The sequence below is a fragment of the Littorina saxatilis genome, linkage group LG3 (genome assembly GCF_037325665.1).
Source record: "Littorina saxatilis isolate snail1 linkage group LG3, US_GU_Lsax_2.0, whole genome shotgun sequence".
Classification (NCBI taxonomy): Eukaryota; Metazoa; Mollusca; class Gastropoda; order Littorinimorpha; family Littorinidae; genus Littorina; species Littorina saxatilis.
Genome location: NC_090247.1, coordinates 69,229,954 through 69,237,824, shown reverse-complemented (window position 1 = coordinate 69,237,824; position 7,871 = coordinate 69,229,954).

Sequence of the window (7,871 nt, the reverse complement as noted above, 5' to 3'; positions counted from 1 at the left end):
GGCAATGATAATAGAGTCGCAGTTTCCTGGATTTGTTGTTCAATTTCACTTTTTATTCAGTTTCCCAGTCTGCGGCTCTTTGATTGTGTTAGTGTGTTGCTTCACCTCTCTTCAGTATTGCACGCTGTTCGAGGCGTGATATCACACAACAAAGAGAGCTTTCACAGCGGCAGTCACGACTGACTTACGCTGCTAAGGCCCCCCCAAAAAATAGGTCTGTTTACGGTAACATAGGCCAAAAAAATAGGGTCGGTAGGTCGGGATTTTTTTTCCCCAAAAAACCATATTTTTACGTTTTTTTGGTTTTTTTTCCCCCAAATGCCAAAAAAAGTCTAGGGTCGCGCGAAAAAAATAGGGTCGGTCGGGTTACCGTAAACAGACTATTTTTTATTTTTTGGCCTAACACCGGCAATACTGGCAATACTGACCATCGTTTATCACCACACTGACAGGACAAAACCCACGTGCTCGTGCCAGACCGCAAACTTGAAACAAGAAAAATGTTCATTCAAAATGAACAGCGTCGATGCAATGTCCACCAAAGATTTATTTTGGGAAGTGTTAAAAGGTTAGGGTCAAAAGTCAATGAATTGCATGTTGTGCTGGATATATAAATTGTTTATTTCAGTCAATGCTTGCTATGAATTGATCAAACAGCCACAAGAAAAAACAAGTCGCGTAAGGCGAAATTACTACATTTAGTCAAGCTGTGGAACTCACAGAATGAAACTGAACGTAGTCCGCCGCTAGTGCAAAAGGCAGTGAAAGTGACGAGCCTGTTTGGCGCGGTAACGGTTGCGCTGTGCTTCATAGCACGCTTTACTGTACCTCTCTTCGTTTTAACTTTCTGAGCGTGTTTTTAATCCAAACATATCATATCTATATGTTTTTGGAATCAGGAACCGACAAGGAATAAGATGAAATAGTTTTTAAAACGATTTCGGAAATTTAATTTTGATCATAATTTTTATATTTTTAATTTTCAGAGCTTGTTTTTAATCCAAATATAACATATTTATATGTTTTTGGAATCAGAAAAGGATGAAGAATAAGATGAACGTAAATTTGGATCGTTTTATAATTTATTTATTTTTTTACAATTTTCAGATTTTTAATGACCAAAGTCATTAATTAATTTTTAAGCCACCAAACTGAAATGCAATACGGAAGTCCGGCCTTCGTCGAAGATTGCTTGGCCAAAATTTCAATCAATTTGATTGAAAAATGAGGGTGTGACAGTGCAGTGTCAACTTGTACAAAAAAGCCGGATATGACGTCATAAAAGACGTTTATAAAAAAAATATTAAAAAAAAAACGTCCTGGAATATCATTCCCAGGAAGTCTCATGTCAAATTTCATAAAGATCGGTCCAGTAGTTTAGTCTGAATCGTTCTACACACACACACACAGACAGACACAGACAGACAGACACACACACACACACACACACACACACACACACACACACACACACAGACAGACACACACACACACACACACGCACATACACCAAGACCCTCGTCTCGATTCCCCCCTCTATGTTAAGACATTTAGTAAAAACTTTTTAATTAAAAAATAAAGCTTATTTGAAACAGGTAGAAAGGAAGAGTTGATATTGCAATATCTGTACGTGGGAATGTGGTGAAAAAGAGTGCTAAAAGTAGTAAGTCGGCCTCAGATCCATTTCAAATATTTATTGCAGAAAAACAAAATACAAATTAAAAACAAAACCACAGAACCATTACCAGGTGTCATAGGAATGTTTGAAAACAATAGTTTTAATTTTACACTGTAAATACAGGAATCAGAATTAAACACCTCAAATTGGCACATGCATAATGAATCACCTGGAATTGCAACAGGGAGATACTGAAGTAATTGGAAACAAACACTTGAAATTGACAGAGAAACAATTGAAAATATATTACTGACATGAGCGTACAATATTTTAATGGAAGTGCATTTTTAGCACGAAGCATCCGCAGGAGGATGCACTAACAATTACATAGTGGAGGGCCCCAAAGGGTTTAAAATCGTGATCGTGATTGGCGTTTTTTGACCTTTCTGTGACCGTGATTGCCGAAATTTCCATTTCTGTGATTGTGATGGGACTTTGCCCGTGATCCGTGATGACAAAAAAATCAAGTCTCGTGATCGTGATCGTCATTTGTTTTCGTGATCGTGATGGGCATTATTGCAAAGCATATTATTTTCAACGTACATTTTTCACAGCTGTATTACTCTATGATCCTCTGTTCGTCAAGGTGTTTGTGATCGTGAAAACAAAAATCAAGGTAACTGTGATCGTGAAAGCTAAAATTTCCCTTCCCGTGATCGTGATGATACCCCCCCCCCCCCCCCCCCCCCCCCTTTGGGGCCCTCATAGTGCCACAAAATGTGTACGGACATTTCACAACCGTGCATTATTAGCACAGAACACATACATGGGGGCGCACAAAACATTATTGTACCATGATGATGATCGGGATTGTTGAAGATCTTTTCTTGTGCAAGGCGCCCCTGTATGACCGCAACTGATCCAACCGGCCGCATCTGAACAAACGACGTCGAAACGGCGCGAAACACGTCCTCTCGGTTGGTCTCGGATTGACTCGGCTCCTCTCGGTCTTTTTTTGTGTGTGTCTTTTTTTCTTTTCCTTATGGTCGGAGTGGTATATTTATGTACATCTTAGATTAAAAAAACACCCGAAAGCTGTGTTTAATCGTTTCGCGTAAATTGTACATTTTTTTTCAGCTTTGAAATTGTTTTGGCTTGGAGAGTCAGCGCGCTTTGGCTTGGAGACTAATTCTCCACAGGCACGTTCTTCCCAACCACAGATACCAGCGTCGTCCGCGACGCTGGAATTAAGAGCTTTAAAACACAGACAGCAGTATGACGTCGACGCGTACGGAACTGAGGAACTTAACGTATATTATACGTTATTTGCGTGTTTGACCAAAATATGACATTTTACACAGATCGAGACAGTCATTGTTCTCCGAGACCGCGCTAGCGGTCGAGGTGAACAATGACTGTCGAGATCTGTGTAAAATGTCATATTTTGGTCAAACACGCAAATAACATTTATGTATCGATCGAATTCCTTTCAGGTACTATGACTTTGTTGTTGTTTTGACGATTGAACGAGCACACAAACACATGCATGCAATCCACATGCAATCAAACACATAAGCTTCATATTTGGGCGTTTCAGGTTGACCGAAACTTCAAAGGAACTACAAAACACACGTCATGTACTCACTTTGTTGTTGTTTTGACATTGAACAGCACACACACATGCAATCAAACACATGACGTTTTTTGTTTTTTAGTTCCTTTGAAGTTTCGGTCAACCTGAAAAGCCAAATTATAAAGTTTTGTCGGCCTCTGACGTCACATGACTCAAAGAAGGGAAATCCAATCTCCAATCGATACATATAATTATATATGTCTGCGTGGACTTCCAGTTTCAGTCAGTGATGCTAGCTCTCGATGCATTTATTAGTCAAATTAACTGAAATGGCCATAGACGTCTCGGCAATAGACGAACTCCGAATATAACTCTGTAAGGTTTGCATGGGTTGTGAAAGAGTGAACACTCTTGCTTTTAGTGAGGCAAGCTTTCCACACGAGCTCCTTGTCCACGTGTTTCAGACACACTTCAAAATCCGCTATTTTTTATTACCATTCTTTTTTCTTTTTTTTAATTCTACAAATCTGCGTCAAATTCGTCTCACAAATGAAACAGACTAAAAATACCTTACTTCTCTGCAACAAGTGGTCAACACTGAAAAGGCTCAGGACCCACTCGTATGAAGGGTCAGCCAGACGCCGCCTCGGCCTTTTGACCGTACCGCTGCTTTCAGGGACTATCGGCGTTTGCTGGACACTTGACATCGCTTTGCTTTAAATACACCTAAAAGCCCCTCCTTGCATTACCCTCCCCCCCCCCCCCCCCCCCCCAAAACTCATGTGCTGTCCCCATCCTTTGCCTTGTTGACATACCCTCTTCCGTCTTAGCTGTACTGCTCTGTGGTGAGAGGCACGAAAGCCTCCACTCCTGCGTATAGCGCGCAGATTTTACCTCAGTTAAGATCCAGGGATATGATTATTCCTATCCAGATTATTGTTTCTCGGGGAGACTGACAGAAATATTGCTTATGGCATGGAATGTGAAACAATAGACACAAGAAGAAAACTCAGAATGCAAGTTTGCAGTCTAGATCCAAAGACGTTGTTGTTGTAGTTGTTGTAGTTGTAGTTGTTGTTGTTGTTGTAGTTGTTGCTGCAGTTGTTGTTGTTGTAGTTGTTGTAGTTGTAGTTGTTGTTGTTGTTGTAGTTGTTGCTGCAGTTGTTGTTGTTGTTGTTGGTGATGGTGCAAGAAAACCGCCTTGCCGCCTTGCGCTAGCTAGTCTCAGGGTTGCCTCCCTTCTTCTTGTTCTTTTCTTTGACCTAACGACCTAACACCCTCCCACCCCCACCCATGACCTCCGACCCGACCCCAGCCTACAATGAATGGAATGCCAAACGGTCGCTGATTTTGAAAATCGGAAATCACGAAAGCAGGAAATGGTGTCGGGTGGAGTAGACAAGGGGGGGGATGAAAGGGGGGGGAGGTAGAGGGGGGTGGTAAAGGGGAAACATAGGGGAACACTTGATGGGAAAGGGTTTTAAAAAGGCCAGCCTGTTGTGTAATTTATTTCTCAGCAACGGACACCGCTGCCAGAACTTATTATTTTCCCAGTTACCGGATCATGAGTTGACCGCTGAAAATCCAAACAGTCGTTTATTTTCTTGTTTTGATTTCACAGAAATGAAGTCGGGAAAAGGAAAGACCTTGAGGTTCGCAGTAGCAGACCATGCAAGATCATGTCAGTATCTGTAGATGTAATGTGTGTTTGTGAGAAGGCCGCAGGTGGGGAAGGGGGGGGGTGGTAACGTCTGCCTGTCTGCCTGTCTGTTCGTCCGTCTGACAATGTGTGCGTCAATGATTGTGTGTGCGTCGGTTTGTCTGTGATGATTAATTTGTTCATTCGTGCGTCTGTCATGTGTATGTAACCGAGACATAAAGACGAGTAGTGTTTTTACAAGGCAATTTAATGGTATATTTAGTTTCAGTTCATTCAGGAGAAACCGGCCACACACACACATACACACACACACACTCACACTCACACAGATACACACACACACATACACACATTCACACACAAACACACACACATACACACACACACGCACACACACACACACACACACACACACACACACACTCTTTTTTCTGCAGTAACTGATTTGTCCGAACAACCGTTCCACCGTCCACAAAGCCATTGGGGAAGGGGCGGGAGGAAAGACGGTGGGTGACAAAGAATGCATGGCTCAGGTGGCGTGTGGGGGGGGGGGGGGGTTAGGGCCGGGGTGGGAGGAGGGACAAACAATCCAACGAAGGGTAGGCTCGTGTTTTTTACTGAGCTTTCAGCCGGGCGTTGAATAAGCGAGCGATCGAGCGAATAAACTGTGAAGGCACAAATCTGTGTAGTCATAGTACAATGGGGGAAGGGAGGGGAGGAAGAGGATGAGAGAGAGAGAGAGATCGAGAGAGAGAGAGAGGGGGAGCGAGAGAGAATCACAGGGTCACAAGTTAAAGAAGAAGATTGAAGTAGTACAATAAATGGATAAGGAAGGGAGGTTACCGGCCGAAAGGGGAGGCCGGGTCGGTGGAGTGTGTGGTGTGTGTGTGTGTGTGGGGGGGGGGGGGGTTAAAGAAAATTGGGAGGGCGGGTAACGATGAAGACGCGTCCCTCCGTGTGATTAAATTTAGACCTTGGAGCGACCCACAGGCGTACGTTCCAGTTACGTAGCAAGGTGAATTTGGTCTGGATAACTTCAGTCCTTTCCAAGTTCTCCAAACCCTGGTCGCGTGGCTCCAGACCACAGCGTGTGAAATGTGTGTGAAATTGTGATAAAGGAGTGTGAACCGTAAGTGTGACTGTGATGTGGTATACAAATGTCGACAGTATACACTGACTTAGTCAACTACTGGTGTAAGCAGCAACGGTGTTGTTTGAATCCAGCAAAGCTTGACTTACAGTGTCAGTCTTGCTGAATTTATAAAGTGTTAAAGACTGAGTGCCGTGTGTCGCCTGAACCAACTATTCTGGACTCTATGTCCTTGTCACTTTACATTGACTTTTCAGCGTCAATGACTTTGTCATGTAAAAGTGTGTGACTCTGAAAACAGGACGGACTCTACCTTGTATTTGCATCATTGATCATCATATCATCTCAGTTTGGGAATTCTCAAATGGAAAGACATGATTATGTAAGTATTCCGAGCAGATCTCTGATTCGGCAGGCGGCTCCAGTGATATATAGCCGACGGATTATTCTAAATTGGTAATCCGTTGCTGGGTACTATGATGTTACCCGGCGAGTCTTTGTACGCCGGTGTGACGTTTTCATCTTTCGCCGTGTTGATATTTCGCTTCTCGGCCTCGTTGATCTAGTATAAACTCTACACTGAACAAAAAAACACCCTTCGATAGTACTGATGAGCGACCTTGTGTACCTTACATTCATGGGGCCAAATTTGTCCAACCAATTTGTTTTATTTAACTTAGAAATTTGATTCATCCTAAAATGTTTTCCTTCTAACTCAAGGGACGTAACCACTCAGTACACGTTTTCGAAGAATTCGATTTTGGGGGTGAAATCTATTAAATTTTACCACCAATTTTCTTCACATGCAAGAAACTGACATGCTTTTCGTCCATAAATTAATTTCACTTCTTAATTTTACCAGGAAACAACATTTCAGTCTTGAGTATATGTCGAGGGGGAAACATGTACACAGGCGAAAGATGAAATCGTGACACCTGCACCGTGCAACGTTCTATAGTGCTGTTCTGTTTTGAAGTTGAAGGGCCAACCTTATTTGTGATGGGGTCTGGCCGCTGTTGTCTCCTTGTATGCTCTTGAGAACCTTTGCGTACCCATAGCAGTTTTTGTAGGGCTATTAAGATATCTCTATAAACTCAACCCTTTTTGACTGGCTTTGCGGCCTCTAAAGGACGTGATTGTTTTGCTTCGTGCACTTTGTTACATAATTATGAGTAGTTTTGGAGTGTGTTTTTTTGTGTGTTTTATTTTGTTGGAATCAGCTTTTTTCTGAGATATAAAGGCTTACAAACGGAGTTATCTTATTTTACAATCTTATCAAAATTTTTAATTATTTATGTAAGGTGAAGTTAACTAAAATAAAATAAAAATTATGCGTTGATTCGACATCAAGATGGCGGGAGGCGAAAGGCATATATATCATACTTCTTAGTTTTAGTACAGTCGTGCTTGTTTTCCTGCTTTTGTCTGTGAAAAGTGCTTGAACGATTGCCTTACGGAAATTAAAACCAGCGTGCCTTTGACAGGGTAACTCCGGACGACAACTTGATGGTTTAGCTGTCGGTGTGTCACTGTGTTGTGTCATGTGTGTGTCGCTGCCGCATTTTTCATTTAGAACCGTAAATGTCGCCCATAGATATGTGGACTAGCTGAAACTTAAATAAAAGTTAATATATTCGTGGTTAAAAAGATTTATCCAGACAGGAGAGTTATCAAAATTCCGCACTTTTGTATATTTGCCCTTCAACAGACGGCACCCTTTGTTACGACGACCGGAGTGCCTGTCTGAGCGAACAAAGAATATCAAGAAGAAGAAGTGTAACTATTTGGTGTGTCCAAACCAACATGCCTTTAATGTCGGTCTGCGGGGAACTGTTGCATTAGTTTTTAGCAAATTCAGTCTGTTGCTTTCATTCTCAGTCATATGTGATTAGATGACTCATTGTAAGATATTGTTTTGTGAGAAACAGCT